The sequence below is a fragment of the Podarcis gaigeae genome (genome assembly GCF_964106915.1).
Source record: "Podarcis gaigeae genome assembly, chromosome: 15".
Taxonomy (NCBI): Eukaryota; Metazoa; Chordata; class Lepidosauria; order Squamata; family Lacertidae; genus Podarcis; species Podarcis gaigeae.
The window spans coordinates 40,963,919-40,982,528 of NC_139692.1; the positions used below are offsets into that span (position 1 = coordinate 40,963,919).

General features: G+C 42.5%; 1 protein-coding gene and 1 long non-coding RNA gene across 2 annotated transcripts in view; both read right to left on the minus strand.

Annotated features, from left to right (window-relative positions):
- MED13 (mediator complex subunit 13) overlaps positions 1–18,610 on the minus strand; it is a 103,091-nt gene that overhangs the window by 78,474 nt on the left and 6,007 nt on the right. The window lies entirely within an intron of this gene.
- Positions 1,124–6,641, minus strand: LOC310832980. The gene is made up of 2 exons (XR_014558502.1): positions 3,227–6,641; positions 1,124–3,183 (listed from the first exon to the last, which is right to left on the minus strand). It is a non-coding gene; the product is annotated as an uncharacterized lncRNA (long non-coding RNA).

Sequence of the window (18,610 nt, forward strand, 5' to 3'; positions counted from 1 at the left end):
GTTGTACAGCCCAGTCACCTGCCAACATAGTCCATTTTTATAATAGGGCTACTCCTGACTTGTCTCTGTTCTGACTCACGTTTTAAATATGTTCAGGAAGTGACCACAAAGAGCTAAAGTGGTGCGCCTCTGCAACATCATTAAGGCTCAAATAATAAAGGCATGCAAACCAACAGATACTGTGTCCTAAGATTTCTGCAGCTACAGTGGTTCCATTTGATTATGGGGCAGTACTATAAACCAGACAACAAACAAACAAAACCATGAGCTCACAAAGCCCAATTATAGTACAGGCTTAACTTTCCAAGGATGAAAGAGATGTACAATATGGGCAGGATCCCTGGAGATGTTCCTCCTGTCTTAGCTGTTTGTTTTCCATTGATACTTAAGACACCTGTTTTGTCTTCTTCATTCAAGAACAGCTGCAAATGATTCGAAGATCCACAATCTTTGATACCTCCCTCTCCATGGAGGCGCAGATTGCAGCTATAACAAAAGCGGCATTTTTTCATCTCCGCCAAGCTAAGCAGTTGGCTCCTTACCTCCCTCACCCTGACCTAGCCACTGTGATCCACGCGACGGTCACCTCCAGACTGGATTATTGTAACTCGCTCTACATGGGACTGCCCTTGAGACTGACCCAGAAACTCCAGCGGGTGCAGAATGCCGCGGCGAGACTCCTTACGGGGTCCTCGCTGCGAGATCACATTCACCCGGTGCTATACCAGCTGCACTGGCTCCCGGTGGAGTACAGGATCAGGTTTAAGGTGCTGGTTTAAACCTTCAAAGCCCTATACAGCCTAGGACCCTCATACCTACGGGATCACCTCTCCTGGTATGCCCCACAGAGGAACTTACGGTCTTCAAATAAAAACATCTTGAAGGTCCCAGGCCACAGAGAGGTTAGGCTGGCCTCAACCAGAGCCAGGGCTTTTTCAGCTGCGGCTCCAATCTGGTGGAACGCTCTGTTACAAGAGACTAGGGCCCTGCAGGACTTAACATCTTTCCGCAGGGCCTGCAAGACAGCTGTTCCACCAGGCCTTTGGTCAGGGCGCAGCCTGACCCCCTCCTTTGGCAATCTTTACAGAACTTTATGGCTGCCATCAATTTTGATTTTAATTAATTTTTATAATGTTTTTAGAATGTTGCACTATTAGTGTTGTTAGCCGCCCTGAGCCCGGCTTCGGCTGGGGAGGGTGGGATATAAATAAATTATTATTATTATTATTATTATTATTATTATTATTATTATTAACAATGCCTTAAAACTTATCATAGTAGACCTCTAAGACAACCTCAGCCATAGGGCATCAAGAGGCCATTTGACCATTTAGCATTCAGGGTCAAATACCCTTGTGCGGATTCTCCATAGCTCCAAATGTGAGGACAAATACCCCAGGGATGCAAAACACCAAACAGCACACAGATGCTCCTTCTCCAAAAAGAGAAAGAAAGCAGAAAACAAAATGAGATCCTCATCTCATATCAAGCTTCAGAGCAGGCACAGGTTCCGCTTTTTTTGAACCGAGGAACAGAGTCTACTTTCTGTAGTGCTGAGTTCTGCAGCAGGCCAAAGAAGAAGAGAACTAAACTAATACTGCCTATTCTGGAGCTCAACCTCTTCCCCCCCCCCCCTCTCTCTCTCTCTCACACACACACACACACACACAAGTCATCTGGCATCTTCAGAGTCAGAGTCAACAGAGATAACAAATAATGTATGGCTTCTGTGCCAAACAAGAGATTTGTTGTCAAGGGAGACTCTGCATTCAAGTAAAAGGTAAAATCACATATTCACTTCTTACACACAGCCAGGAAGTTTATACTGCAGACTTCTCACTGCATGGAGAGATAAAGCAGAACTAGCACCCCCTCAAAAAAAAAAACCATAAAAGGAATGCATGAGATTAACAGCAAAATTTGTAACGATCCAAAACACAAGTTGGATTAAGGGATCAATTCTACGTAAACATAATTTAGCAGAAAGTAAATTGCATTGAACTCAGCAGGAGATGCTTCCTATTTAGAATTCATGTTTAGAATGTGGACTTGAGCAATTCAAGTGGACTTACTAGGCAAGACACTCCCTGGTGATAATTGCAACCTACCAAGCAGGGACATCACAGGGATAAACATGATTGTGACACCACAAGTTTAAAATGTGTCAACCTGAAATCACGAAAGCATATCCTGGAGTACTAAATCATTAATCCAGTTGCTGTCTCTGACCACCATTCACCCTAAAAAGGGTTCAGTTAGTCTTCAAGAGAAAGGCGTCCTTCATGAGAAAGAGGTGCAGTCAGCCCTACATAAGCTCTTTATTTGCCCTAACTAGCTGTCCATAGGAACATGCTTTTCAGCAAACCACTGCACAACTATAATTATCTGGAGGACACAAGCAAAACTTGATGCTTTCTGTGGGGGTCTATTCAGCCCCTGATGAGTACACAGCTCTCCATAATAACGGAGAGCAACATACACAAAGGGAACACAAACTCCTCGCCATTAAAGAACCAGGAGACAGACTCAAAACGTAACTACAAGATAATGATCAGATGGAAGAAGTACCCATCTTGCAAAATAAAAAAAGAGAATTACTTCACCTTCAAGGCACAGAATAGATCTAATGAGATTAAGTTGAAATGAACCTTCAGAAGCGCCTTCAGGAATGATTTAATACACCATTAGTTGGGAAGAGGGGGTGTCACATGTTTGAAAAAATTGTGCCAAGTTCCCTTGTGGTGCACACATGTGTATATGAGAACATAGCTTTGCAAAACTCATGTTTTCTGGAAAGAGATTAGAACATTTAATATATGTTTTCTGGACAAGCGATTGCAGAGGTTTTAGGTAGGTTCCAGAAGGCTTTTTCTCCACTCCCTAATCCAGAAGAATGAAACACATACACACATACCTGTTCTTAGAAGTTACAGCATTTATTTATTACTGTCCAGACTGGTTGTCAGGACATGCTATAAAATAGTATTTAACAGAGTACCTTGAGATTCTGGATAAAGACAAGGGTTGCTAAATGGAAATCAAGTGACAACTTGTTCATAATCATATTTTTTTCAATAGGTGGCAGAATATTGAATTCCTGTTGCCAAGAGATTATTTTTTTCCCTAATTTAAAAAAAGGAGTCAGTACTATTGATACTGTTACAAATTCTTTAGTGTTTAACACTATTTAAAACAAATTGACATAGGGTCATGTTTTTCAATGCACACACTGTTTTTGACGATTGTATCACATCAAGCACAACACAGCAAGATAAGGAATACTGCCCATTTGCCCAAACAACAGAAACCTATTTCCTTCCCTAAAAACCCACTGAAAATGAGAGCAGTGGGAGGACTTAACGTGCTTGCCCTTGGCGATGTCAACACACAGACAATCTCTTCCTCGGGATCTCAATTGCCTGTAATCACAATTCTAAAGATGTCAAAGTAGCAACAGCTCAGAGCTCCACATGGGCACATACACGTGAAAGCCCACTAACACATACAAGGGGTATTGTACCCCTTAAAAGCTTACATCTCATTAAAAAACCAAGCCCACAAAAAATTGCTACAAAACTAGAGTTCAATACTGCTCTTGTGTGTTTATGCATGTGCACACACTCACACACTATCAAGAACAGTCCAATAAGGAGAAATTCACACAAGCATTTTTATTTTCTGAGCTCACCCTTTCAGACCACTTTTGGAAACGCAGCAAGCCACATTGACATGGCATACTTTTTTAAACTGTTAACATGCTACAATCCCATTCAATTCAGATATATTTGCAAAGGATTCTAGACACTTGGTGGGCCAATAAGCTGTGACAGTGGCAAGGAACCTACTACTTGATAAATGCCTGAACAGTCCCCAGTTATTGCAATCCAGCTCTGCAAGGATAACAAGAAGACTGACCTAGTCTGTGCAGCATGAGAGGCCTTGAAGAAGCATATGCAGTAGTTCTGGGTGTCAAGCTCAGCTGGTTTGGTTGGAACCACTCAACTAGCAAGAATGGCATGGCGTGCTGACTTCATTCAAGGTACTGTACTTTTCCGTGTATAAGACTAGGTTTTTTTTTACTTTAAAATAAGGTTAAAAATCTGGGGGCCTCTTATACACGAATAGTGCATATGCCCATTTTCTAAATTTGGGGTCCCCAAAAGTAGGGGGCATCTTATACATGGAAAAATACGGTATGTGGAGGACTCCCATGAATATGGCATATGCTTTGTGCTTACCTTGGGTAGTAGGGCCATCAACATTACACAGCTGCCCAAAACTGTACTGGGTAAGCAGAAGGAACTGCTCGCCTTCAGTGGTGCTTTGACAATGAGCTGAGGCTGTGCCATGGTGGCACAGAGTGGGGCTCCTCACAACACTTCCACACAAGGGAGTCAGAGCTTTGGGCAAAAGCCAGTTCCACTGCAGATATGATTAGTTACCTCTGCATTCAAATTTGGGGTTTCTTTTTTTTGGGGGGGGGGTGAAGAATATGGCTGTAGGATCAGTGCACATAACCTGTAGCCACAAGCCCATCCTTTCTCCAAGGGTTACTCAGGGGTTGGCCTGGGCAGCTCATCTTGTCAACATCAACCACTTCTTCCTGCCTTCTTTACACTAACATTCAGAAGTTTCAATGCAATAAAGCTGTGGCCTATTTTATACCCAGCTCTATCTCCATCTCCTCTCTCTGTTGGGTTACAGGTGCAGGCACAAGTTCTGTTATGATGTGTCTGCAGCAACTTCTAGTCAAAATATGGCAGGCAACAGTTCCTGGAAATCAGATCCCAAAGAAATATACAGGGGTGGGTGGAAGTAAATAGGAAGCCTTAAATGCAGCTCCTTTAAGCTGCAAAAAAGAATAGAGAACTATATACCCAAGATTCTTAGCTTACATAGACAGGTGAAACAAGAGAGAAGCACACATTTTTCTCCTGTTTCACTTATCCCCCAACCAGATCTTGCTGATATCTTTGCTGGGCTGGCAACAACCAATCAAATAACTGGGACCAAGATCACTGCATCAGGAAGTGCTCAGTTCCTTAGTGGAGTTGATTGACAGTGCTACAACTTGCCAGTCAACATTTTTAGCTACAACCCAGGAAGGCTCAAACCATTCTCCTCAGCTTAGGGAAGGCTTATGGCAGTTGGACAAGCTCTTAAGTAAATAGAAGCCCCTGGTACTCCATCATAAACTAGTGTCTAAAAGAAAGGGGCCAACAGAGCTCAGAATAAGAGACAACATGTTTTGCATCAAGAGTTACTGGCAAAGAGCCCAGCAGGCAAGAGCCTGCCAGATCCCTTCATGCAACTCAGTTCCATGTGGATCTCATGACACAGTGATTGACATATTGGTTGTCCAAACACTGGCTAAGGTTGTAGCATGATAAATAGAGAATATTCCTGATCATGGGAGGGTTTTGCTTAAATAAATAATGAATATAAACCTGTTCCTGGCTTCTCTTTGACGTGTATTTGTGTGACCAAGAAACTGAATGCAGACTCATCCCTTAATGAATCCATCTGAGAGAAATACAAGGAAAAGCTGGAATGAAGCTGAAGAGTAAGAAACTTACCTGCTATGCCAGACCTTGGGCTTATAAGGCAAAAGTTCGTCTTCTACTTTTTCCTCATAAGACTAGTTTGCTAATATATTCACCCTAATGAGAAAAACTTGAGAACGCCATTATGAGGCAGGCAAAACATGCCCACCGAACCTCACTCTCTTGAGTAATGTAGCCTATACCAATATGAGGCTGATGAGGAAATGCAGTTTATGTGTACACAGACACACACACAAAAACACAGCTGTTCCAAGAGATCATTCAAGGGTTCTTCCTTCTACCGGCATCTATCATAATGTCAGACAGATATTTTACTAATATTCCAGTAAAATGGGAAGGCAGAAAAGAGATGAAAACATTTTATTACCAAATGTAATATTGGCCATTGTTTTGTTTAGCAGCAGCAGGTACAGTAACAAGCACAAGCAAAGAACATTTGATAAAGGAGAGAGTGAAATGTGTGTTTAAAAAGGAGCCTCTTGATGTTTATTATTGCCCACATACAGAGACACACTTCTAGCATGCTAATACCTGCTTCAGTATTCCAGACATTCTGCAGCCAACGATCTGATTTTTCTGCTGAATGTGAAGAAAACTGATTCTACAGGAGAATTTGCAGCAGTAAAACGTACTGTATAGAGGTTGTTTTTTTAAAAAAATGCTGTAAACTCTTAATAGGGAAGAGGAGGAGGTAACATTTCTCCTGCCTTCCTATTATGGCTCCTGCAAATACTCAACGTATGTAACTCTGAGAAATAACATACAGCTTATTATAATAACCAAGGAGAATTACATAAAGATCTCACTTCAAATGCTCCAACAGCATCCCACAGTACTCAAATTGCTGCAAGGACTGTTGAGTGCTTTCTTCACTAGATCATAGAGAGGGAAAATGTGGTAACTTACAGGATGTACAGTATCAATACCGCAGTTCAGTGGATGAGTTATGGATAAAAGGTTTAAGACTCAATTCTCCACTCAAAAGGACCTCAGGTAACAAAAATAGAACAATGTCAGCCTGACATTCCTGAAAAATTGCTGCCTGTCAGAGTAGGTCATTCTATCCTAGGCAGACCACATGGTTTCATGTGATCGAACTGGACTGACAGGAAAGGTTTAAAAAGTTAGGGCTAGGAAAATCCCAGATGTCTTAAAATTTTGATGCCGGAAACCCTGGTGCCCAATTTCCCACACAGCCCTCCAGCCCTGTGCATAGTTAGCATTACCTGACATATAGGCACACATACTGTATCTCTCCCCCCCCACACGCACACTATAAACCACACACCATAACCTAACCAGGTTATGGGCTCACTTGTTTTTATTTTTTGCTTTTTTGCAATCTCCTTCTCATTATTCTTTACACCATGTATACTGTAATTTACTTAGGAGTTAAAGCAGTGGCATTCAAACTTTCTAACTTGATTGAACCCATTCCACAATGACCTGTTGGCCCAGAAGTTCCATGTTTCAAAAACAGGGCCGGTCCCAATATGAGACAGAGTGAGACAATTGCCTCAGATGGTAGGTACTTGGAAGGGGGGGGGCAGTAGTGTGAGCTCCACAGCTGCTCTTCCTGAGTACCCTAGCCTTATAAGGAGAATGAAGCTACAAATGCCATGTGGTCTGACTCCTGCACCACCAAAGCTAACCTGCTGCTCTGAGTTGCAGTGGATGAAACCATCCCACTGACAGTATTGTCATTCATCTTCCATGCTTTGAATCTTCTTCACCTTAGGCAGCAAATGTCCTGGGCAGGCTCTGAATTTTTAAAAATTCTGTAATATATGTATCTGTATGGTGTGCAGTCAGTGCACTGACCAGGCCTACTGAGGCTTCATGAATTCAGGGTATACCTAGAATGTACTCACCATTTGCTTGTGGCTGCCAAAGCAGGGGAAAGTTGCAGTGGTGGTTTTGTTATTTGGGTGAAGACAAAGGGAATATGATTGAAACCAAGTGAAACATGCCTTTTAAATAGTTTGAAAATTACTATAAATGCTACAAGCCACTTGCTTGTAGCAGCACCTTGCCAAGCATTAAAGGAAAAATTACAAAACTAGAGTAGCTGATCAAAAACAAAAAACTCTGCTTAACAAGCTCAAGTCAAATATTGAGCTCCAAATTTATTACTTCATAGAAGATGGCATCAAACAAGGAAATGTTTCCAAGAAATATGACAATTTCTTTCCTTCAATTTTCTTTAACATCAGAAAAAGCATAAAAACCATAGTTGTATGATTAACCTAGAAAGGAGTAATAAACAAATAAATGTTCGGGGGTGGGAGGGAAATTATGCCATTTTCTTTTCTTTTTTTTTAGATTTTAAAATAAATCTTTATTGAATACATTTTTTAAAAAAAAAACTTTAAAAAGAACAGAGGAAATTATGCCATTTTCAGCAGACTTCCAAACATAGTCCAAGTGTTTTGAGCAACAGCAAACACACACATTAAAAGATGGCAAAGTCCAAACTGCACTTTGTACTCTAACTTCCACATCCTACAACAGCACACGGAGTTATCTCTGAAGAGATTTAAACCTATCAGCTTCTCCAAACTTACACAGCTGGAAACTCTCATTTGATAACAAATCAAGAATGAGATATAAATCCAGGTTCTTATTTCATCACTTTTATTGTTTATGAACTGGAACCTTCCCTTTTTGGAAGGGTGGATTGATAAACTGTTCCAGCATAATGGCTATGCAGTTGCCATTATGTATATCACAAACCTGGTATACATATAAAAGTTGCTCCATTTCCAAACCACCATTGGGAAATAAAGAACAACTCAGAAGTTTGAGCGCTCCATCTCCCTACATTATTGTATCCCCCCCCCACACCAAAAAAACCCCTGCTTTTGTTTCCATTGGCTGCACATCTGCACTGCCATTCTCACAGACCATTGCTAGCTCAAGACTATACTTTGCAAAGTGACTTCAATCTAGCCATAACAGCAAACTACAGTTTACAATTAACCAGGCTAAGAACACACACCAGTGCAGACACTGACTACTTTAAAGAACAAAAGGCAAAGTTGAACTCGTGAGAGAACACGAAGAGTGAAGTAGCATACAAGCTTGGAAGGTGCTTCCAATCTCTTAAACATTGCTGAAATAGAGCAAAGGCTGTGACATGATGCAGACACTAAGTGCATCAGTTAAAAACCATGTCCTAAGAGTGTGTAGTATAAGTTCTTTCCTTTCATTAAAGACACATTAATTTAAAGACATGTACCACCTGAGGTAATGTGATTAGCTTAGTGAGGTAGCAAAATTTGTTTACCTTGGGGAAGGGGGGAGTGTTTAGAGAAATGATAGAATGCCATTTGTTTATTGTGGAAAATGGTAATTATTAACCAAGCCACATGATGTAGGAAAATCTGTGTAACCATGAGTCTTGAGCCAAAAAGTCTATTTGGAAATAATTAACATTAACTAATATTTTTACTGTATGTGAAGAGGAGGGGTGTGTGGAAAATGGTTCCTTAAACCATCTCCTTGCTGAATATTCAGATGTCGTAACTCCCTCCCTAAGAATGAGTCTATATACAAAATATTATTCCAGGAAGGAACCTGTTCTGCGATCCTGACACTACAGCAGCTACCACTTACTTTCCAAAGGCAGTTTTGAAAGTGTTAAATGCAAAGCTGTTGGAAAGCGACCAAGTTAAAGTTATGGCAGTGAAAACAGACATTAAGAGTGCTTCAGTTTCATGACGGAGAGGATCAAGCCTCACTTCTCAAGCTCCAGCATTGCACTGACCCTATTCTTGCCACAAACAGCAAAAAGCAGTGTGCATTCAACCTCATCTAGCCTCAGGAGTTGTGCACAGTTAAATTTTCTTTTTTTTAAAAAAAAAAAAAGTGATCTAGAAAATTAAATTGCACATAAATAACCAAGGGATCTCAGGACAAGTTCCTGGGGAGAAAATATATCCATTACACTTTACTGGACTTGTCTCATCCTTTGAGCCTTTCGGATACGGCAAGCAATGTGTCTAACTTACCATATAGCCATCAAAAGCAAGTCTGCAGGGTGGGGACAGAAATCGTGCCTCACTCTGCTCCCAAAAGACACACAGGCTCAAGCTTTGGGGGCTTCCCATAGGAACATAATTCCAAAAGAAGCGGCCAAAAGGGGCACATGCCAGCCAGTGCAGTCTTAAGTATGTTTACTCAGAAGCAGGATTTGAAATTAGCAGGGTGCCAGGTGCATTTTGTGCCTAAAGATTATCCATTTGTGAACACCTCAAGAAGTCAGGTTCCATTTTTCCACCTGGCTGACACTCAAGGATTACTGAAATGTATGTGCTTTGAAGCCTCAAAGTATATGTTAAAGATAGACTATATGTTAAGAAGTTTAACAATAAAGGGTTGAGTGCTTTGAAAACTGAAGTATGGTACCAATATTATTATTGTAAACACCAAATGAAACATGTATTAACAATTTCTGCTAAAAATACGATATTAACAATGTGTCATTTATGTGAATTGTGTATTAGTTCATTCTTATTAATAAATAAAAAGTGTTGCTGACACCCCCCACCCAAAAGGTGACTAGACATTCTGTTTTGATGCTCACAACCCAGGGGTCCCAGGAGCCATTTGGCTCCTAGCTTTTCTATCTCAGTTTCTAACACTGCTCAGAAGCAAGCACCCATTGAAATAAAAAAAAAAGAGTTGTAAAGGGGTTCCAGCCTAACATGCGTTTTTGTCTAGCAAATTATACATGAGAAGAGTAAACTCTTTACAGAATATTTTGTCAGCCCAAGCCTCCATTTACATACACACATGTAACACTGTTCACATGTACCAGTACTTAGGGAAGAGGCTCGAGGAAACGCGCACCCCCCCCTTATTAAGCCATCTTGCATTGGCAACAAGATTATCAAGCCCAAAGTCCATGTTTGCCATCTTGCACCCATTCACCGCCCCTTTCTGTGGAGATATGAACCACGGACAAGTTATTGCTGGCACAGCAAAGGCCTGGAAGGTGCTGTTGATTAAACCTTTCCAGCTTTTACGCATATCAAGTACCAAGATAAAAACCGCAAATGAAGAAACACACTGAGGGGTTGCGCAAAAGGCACTGAGGCAATTGCTTTGAAAAGGAACCATTCCGATGAACAGAACATGTCTCCACATGTATCCAAAAGGTTGCCAAAGAACACGATACCATTAACTTTTTGTTTTTTTCTAAACAGTTCAAGAGGCTGAGAAATAAGGCTTCACACTCCCAGCTGAGCAGCCCCGATCTTTCTCCTGCTAGCAGGAAAAGGATTTGGGCTCCCTCAGCTAGGGTGTGGGAGGCTTTGCGCTGCCCGGCTGAGAGGGCCATGCCAGCAAAGGGAGCCCTGGCGAAAGAACCTGTCAGGCTCTGTTTGCAGGGATCCCTCCGTCTTTGCCAGCAAGGGGTTGGGGGAGCAAGTCACCTCTTTCTTCTAGGAAAAGGAGGCTGTTTCCTCGCCCCTCACCCCCTGACAGGGAAGGTGAAGGATCCCTGTGATTGCAGCTGTCAGTCTCCATTCTCAGGGATCCCTCCGTCTCCACTGGTGGTGATGGGGAGACAAGCAAGCAACATCTTTCTCCCAAGAAAAGGAGGCCACTTGCCCACCCCTTCTAACTTGCCAGAGAAGGGAGCAAACGGAGCCTGTCACACTTCGTCACAGGGCTCCCTCCGTCTGAGCAGCAGGCTGAGGCCTGCTGCATTGGCCACGATCTGTGAGGTGCTGGGGTGAAAGCACCTCAGTTCCCACGCAGTGAGAGCTGAAGCAGTCTCACCCAGAGCCTCGCAGGCTGGGGCCAATGCAGCTCTTTGTATATCGCCAAACTGCCATGTCTGGCTGGTGATATACTGCGATGCTCAAAACCTAATATCGCCCAGCCCTAATCTGTATATTGTGATATTTAGCTGATGATATAACACAACGCAGGTAACAAGATATCGCCCAACCCTAATAAGCAGCATAGGCTTCCACTTCTCCCTGTCCTTCATCACTTGCTATTCCACCCATTGAAAGAATGCCTAAACCATGGGTAGGCAAACTAAGGCCCGGGGGCTGGATCCAGTCCAATCACCTTCTAAATCTGGCCCACGGACAGTCCGGGAATCATCGTGTTTTTACATGAGTAGAATGTGTCCTTTTATTTAAAATGCATCTCTGGGTTATTTGTGGGGCATAGGAATTCATTCACTATTATTTTTTCCAAAATATAGTCTGGCCCCCCCACAAGGGCTGAGGGACAGTGGACTGCCCCCCTGCTGAAAAAGTTTGTTGACCCCTGGCCTAAACCATTTCCAAAATCCAGGAATTCAACTACATTATACATGCACACACAATTCTATTTGCATGGTTTTTCACTAGCACAGAATATGCACAGTCCTGTTTATCTGTTGGGGTGGGGGAGAAAGAGAGAGGCAGACACAACCACTATTGCGCCTATCAGGACAGACTGTTGCTTTCCTAGCAAGCTGCAAGCAATGGAGATGTCCTACTTTAAGCCCTGCAGGGGAGGAATTACAATAATCGAGCTTCTATTGTCACTTGGGACATGTGTCACTGTTGTGAGGCTGTCATAAGATAAAAATAATACCACAGCCAAGAGCTGGCTGCACAGCTGAAGGGGTAATTTTCATATTACATCTGGTAAATGGTATCAAGATTCTTCACCCAATACCCTGGCTTCAGAAACAAATCCCTTCAAGCCAATGCAGGAAGAAGGCTCTGTGGAGAGCAGGAAAAAAAGAGAAAAAAGAGCAGCAGTTATCCCAGGCTTGATGCCGATAGCCAATGCAGCCAGCTGGCAGAGGCATCCAAGCATTCCCTTCCAGGCAAAATAACAAGGTCCAGGGCCTGAAGAACAAGGAAGCATACAGCTAGATGGCAGAAAACATCACCAATTCTGTACTGTTTGGTTTAAGGAAGATCCAAAAAAACCAACAAAATGATGAGAAGCCTCTTGAAGGAGCCTGCATTCAGTTCCTTCAGCGGCGCTATGGAAGGCAGAATACTTCCAGATCCAAGTAGTATCCTTCAATCTGATGATTTTTAAACTATGCTCCATCAAACCTGTTTTTTCAGTGGTTTATCGAAGAGAAAAATAAGTTGCAGTAGACAAGCTTCTGTGAAAGACAACCTGTCCTGCAATGTTCTGCTACGTGCAACCACAAACAAATGCCAGGTATATTTTAGGGTGCACTTTCAGTTCCCACAGAACAACAACAAGGCCCAAATGGACTGGCTACCTAGCACTACATGCAAAGTGGCTATGTACCCTCAGGATCTTCTGCATAACACAAAGGTGTTCTGTGGCAGAAATGGTTCCCTGGAGGTAGAAAGCTTGAAAACTGCTGCTTTAAATCAATTACTAAAAAGCTCCAGCCAATAGACTTGCACAAAGGGCCACTGCCAAAAACTCTTAATGCATCCAAGGACCTGCAGCCGCAGAAACACCATTTCATGCTCCGAAGCAAAGCCAGAACCCAGTAAGTGTCCAAGAAGGTCTGAGAACGTATAATCATTCCTTTTCATAAGCTTGCCCAATATCATTGCACAACTTTCTAAGAATTTTCACTCAAGTCATTCTCCTCCCTCTCATGATAAGATGCCCAATACTACATTATACTGCCCACAGTTGTTTTCAGCCAGAGAGACATAGCACAGAAGTTTCAGAATTCAGAAAAAATGCATTATCCACAGTCAAAGCTTTCCAGCTAATGAAGCACAAAACCTAGTCAATTAATTTTAGGAAGTTTCAGTATATTACACATAAAGGGAAATGTGATAATAAAAACGGGCCAGCGAAATAACAGAATTGGTAGCGAACATTTTTTTTATAAAAAAAATGAACATGTAAATCAAAACATTCAGCAAGTTAACTAAGCCTTAATAAACAGCAAAGGCTCATACTACCAAGGTGGCACAAGAAAAAAGGATCAGCAGAAAAATTCTCTTACGGCTTATCAAGTGTGCAAAACATGTAGCAAAGGCTAAACCACAGTATGCAGTGTTGATCTATATCTGAAGCATAAGCTCAGTTAAATCCCATATAATTGCATGTTCAGCTATAAGAGGGGTCAGCTACTTGAGCAACCCAGCCCAACTTTTCCCCTCTACAGTACCTACTGGGAACAACAAATCTGAGGCTACAGAACCTTGGACCTCACTTTTTACTCCACTCTTAAAAGTGGCCCTCCAAGATAAACAAGCATATATAAGGGTCTGAAAGCAGCTTCTCTCTTTCAGATATATCCCAGGTTCCTTCTTAGAAAATTGTATTGCATAACTCCTTCTGAATGCATTAATGTAGAAAACTATGAAAAAGCCCATTGAAGCTAGCAGCCAACAACAACTTTTCACTAAGCTGCAGGTCAGGTATTCCTGAACACAAAGTCAAAAGTCACAAGATTTAAGAGTTGTGGACAATGTGGGGAAACCAGTACAAATAAGCGCATTGTATCCCTGCAATGGAATGCACTGACAAGATGGAACATTTATGTAAAAAGAACAAAATATAAAAAGAAAGCATTTAGACCAGGGATAGGCAAACTAAGGCCGAGGAGCCGGATGCGGGCCCCCCCAGGCTCGTAAATCCAGCCAGCAGACCCTGCTGCCCGCTCGGTCAGTCCCCACGTGCTGCGGATGCTGGCGCGGCTTCAGATTGGCTGCAGGAAGCCTTGTCACCTGCAGCTAAGGTAAAACCGGTGTGACCATGGATGGAGAAGCCGGCAGGAGAGCAGTGGGTCTGAGCTACACCATGGGCCTCGTGATGGGCGCACCACAGGGCTTCAGCCAGAGTTTGGTACACCTGCTAGCCCCGTGCCTGGCAGCCGGCTTGGTGCTGCTGCTGGTGGCGCGCTCGGCAGCCACACTGGAGCAGCTGGAGGGCGCATTGCCTGCCTGGCACTCCATGTGCGCGGCCTGCCCGCCAGCCTTGGACAATGGGCCACAGCGTGTGGTGCAAGCCGCCTGTTAGCTCTGCGGGGATGGGCCAATGGAGCGGCGGCTGCTCGTCAACAACACCGGTGAGCAAGCACTGCCGAGACGCGCTCCTGAGCGTGTGCAGAGTGCGTTCCCCCTCCATCTTCAGAGGCAGCTGCAGGACCGGCTTGCAGGGTATTTATATTTTTCAAAATATAGTCCAGCCCCCCACAAGGTCTGAGGGACAGTGGACCGGCCCCCTGCTGAAAAAGTTTGCTGACCCCTGATTTAGACTATTGCTGCAAGATATTGCAAGCAAGACTACGGTCATTATTCTCTGGCAATAATGTCCTATTTCAACTTAAAATGTACCACACTTTCGAAGGTTCATTTGCAAGGCTACATTGACCCCTGCAGTCAATCAAACTTGAAAGCTATTGCTCCATTTTTATTAAAAGCTTCCATAACTCGTGGATACACACAACAATGGTTCCACTGTGATTCTAGGAATAGGACAATTTACAAGCTTTGTTTCAAAAGGCTGAAATAGATTTCCGGCTCAATGAGATGTTATGACCAGTATCCAAAGGTCTGTGCACTACCTACCACGCATGCATACATGCATGAGGGGATGGTTTTTCACTTTTTACCACATTCCCCTTTTTGAAGGGCCAATTCTAGCAGGAAGCTGGACCCTCTGAAACAGCATTCCATAAGGGCTAAGCTGCTGCTTCCAGGAAGGAAATTACCGTAGATCCCTCAGCCAGGTATGCAAGCTCACGTCTGTGTCACCCATTCCAAATCAATGAAGGGTTGGTGGTAGAGGACAGCCTTCATATGCAAAAGGTCCCAAACCAAAATCCCTAGCATGTCTAGTTGGATGGACAAAACAGGCTGATGCAGTCACACATTCCTACAACTGAATGTTAAAAGCTTAGATTACTATCAGTGTTTGCATTCCTATGCAACCTTGCAAACAGCCTCTTGTGTGCGTACATCTATCACATAAATATATTAAATCAGATTTGTTTGTTTTGCTGCCTTTCCATTCTTTCAGATGGTGTTCTGAGTAAAATGAAAATCTGAATATCCCCAAAATACAAAAAGTGTCCCGGTAAGAAAGACATCTCCCTTTCCCATCTTGAATGCCTTAATGCACCAAGCTTAAACAGATACTCCTGCAAATCTACTGGCCTTTGCTCGGAAGCAGCCCAGGACAAAAATAGGTTTATGGTCTAAGTTACAGCTCAGCTTTACAGAAGACAGTCTGTGCAAGTTATGACTGAGGTAACTCACAGGGCAAAATAAGGAAGCTATAGATGTACTACCAGAATGCCCAAGTATCTGATCTGCAAGTGACTCCTTTTTTGCAAAAGCCTCTCCGTTCTAGGACTACTGGCTTTAACCACGTCCTGCTCCCACTAACTCAAGTACTTAAAACACATCTGCGATTTTAACAATAAAACCCTTCTCTAGTATATAATATGCCACTGTTGGGTTAAGTATTCCTATAGAAGAGTGGTACATATGGAGATTCAATAAGATTATGCTAATAAAACTAGTGCAATTGTTTCAAGTCGACTGGCACCATGGCAACGATAACTGCTTCCCCTCTTTATAATGTACACAGAAAACTATATGTAGTGTAAATGCTAGCAAACAGAGGTACAAATGAGGAATCTCCCTCTTCAGATCTCCTCTTTGCCTTAGCCAAGCCACTTAAGTTTAGAGTTAATCATAGAGCTGATACACATAGAATTGTAGAGTTGGAAATGACCACGAGGGTCATCTACTCCAACCCCCTACAATGCAGGAATCTTCTGCCCAACGTGGGGCTCAAACCCACAACCCTGAGATTAAGAGTCTCATGCTCTACCAACTGAGTTATCCCAGATGAACCATCTGTTTGCACCCAGGAGATGCCAGGACCAATCCCTGGTACCGCAACTTAAAAAGGAGCAGGGAGCAAGGGATGGTAAAGACCTTCTGAATGAGAAGCTGGAGAGCTGCTGCTAGCCAGAGTAGGTGACACTAGATAAAATGGCCAAAAAACATGAAATGGTATAAGGCAGCTTCTTGCATTCTGACACACACACTCAGTCTCAGCCACATGAAGAGATTAACTACATTGCAGAGCTGCTGCAAAGATGACTGAAATGCTGTACACAAGTGCTTTAAGCAAGTGTTAATTACCATAATCACCTGAAATAAATAAGATATTTGCGAAAGTGGATATAGGCTAGAGCTAGAGGTCTGTATTCTTTTTACAACATAGAGGACTGTAACTCTTTACTGCCAACATGAGCCAGCCAACGTTGAGGCTTCTCAAGTGCATGTTGAAGGAACCCACTGAATCAATAGGACTTTAAAATATTTGTCATGGTTGCTAGTTCCCTGTAGAACACTCCATAAACAGGCAAAATATTTTAGACCAGGTGCAATTTAGAACCAAAAGCAATTATCCCTTTCATAGCATATTTTCTGTATGTCTTGTAATAGAGCAGTACAGTACATGATTACATTGTTGTAGCATTATTTATATCACATGTTTAGTATTTTTCCAATTTTGTATGTTTAATATTAAATATTAAATATCAGCCTCAGTGCAGCCACCAAGCACTACAATCTTAAGAGGCATTCCTTAATAAAAACACTCTCCATTCCCCAATACACAAACAGGCAAATTACGAGTGTAAGGAAGGAAATGGCACTTTTTTCTGGGCACCAAGTTCCACAATGGGTGCCATAACCACAAAAATGCTCCAATCTACATCTTCAGTGTCCCAGAGGTACTCAGTTTCATCTGGGTTATGCTTTAGAGCTCAAAAGCAAGCTTAAGATAAAAATACATAATAAAAAAGAAATTGCCAACACAGCTTTATAATTTGGCACTTGCCTGGTTACCTGCAACAGGTAAGACAATGGCTCCCAGATGACCCAAAAGTCCCATTGCTGCCATAGAGATCACTGGCATTTGAAGTCAGCACCATCCATTAAGCATTGTTAGTGACACAGTTTCATACAGATCAGCTGCAATCATAAAGATCTCCTTCCTCCCCATCTAGCATGGAGGAAATCACGTAGCACTACATAGAGGCCGCTCCTGCAGCTTCACCCTGCTGCCAGTCGTGAGTTGGGACAAGAATGCCAGACAGATGGGAGAGCAAACTGTCAGAAGCATCACCATGAAGCTACGGGGGAAAGGAGTAATATGGGCAACTACCTACTGAACAGTTATTGCCAAGACTACAACAGTACCATGTCTATATTTAGTGACTCTCTCTGCCTGCAGACAGTTTAAACATGACCTGCCATGCGATCTCACATATTTCAAGCGTTCAAAATGGCCTCATGTGTACTCTCACAGTCATCTTTACAACAGCCCTTTCAGGAAGGACACTGCTATTATTCCCATGATCTGATTTAAGAAAAAACAACTGTATTTTTATACTACTCAGATATTCACAAACTTGAGAAAGAAGCTTGTCTGAGGCCACCTAGTGAGTTCATGGCTGAGTCATGATCGGGGACTTCTGATTCACAGCTCAAATGTCCTAGAAACCACACTACACAGAATTTGAAGACAGGAAGTAGTAGTGTGACAGAAAGGCTGCTTAATGTACCTGAATGACTATTAAGCATTTAGGAATTTTCAATATAGCACAGAGAGTGTGCTAGGTGTACATAAGAGTAAGAGATTATAGTGTTTAAATAGGACATTTAAAGATTTAAGTGCATCTTCAGGCTCATAAAACGAGATTGCTGCCAAGGCAGAGCGGAGAGAGAAAACAGTCCAAACTTGGAATAGTTTTATATAGATGATCCTACTGCAATCAACATGTACTCAAATTTCTAGTGTCAATTCATACTAAAAAAGCATCAGGCTGCTTTATACAGCTAAGTCACAATAGCAGGTCATAACTGGTGAGAAGACAATGTGGGTCAGAATCAATAACAGCATGTAACAGGTAATTCAGATTTGCCAGCTTCCTCCCCAACTTTAAACCTTTCCTCAAGATCTACTTCTACAAAGCTGTCCAAGTCTCAACTTTCAAAAAAAACCCCAACCCACAAAACTGCTGTCATTTTACATACACCCCCCCCCCGGGGTTTGGAGCAGCA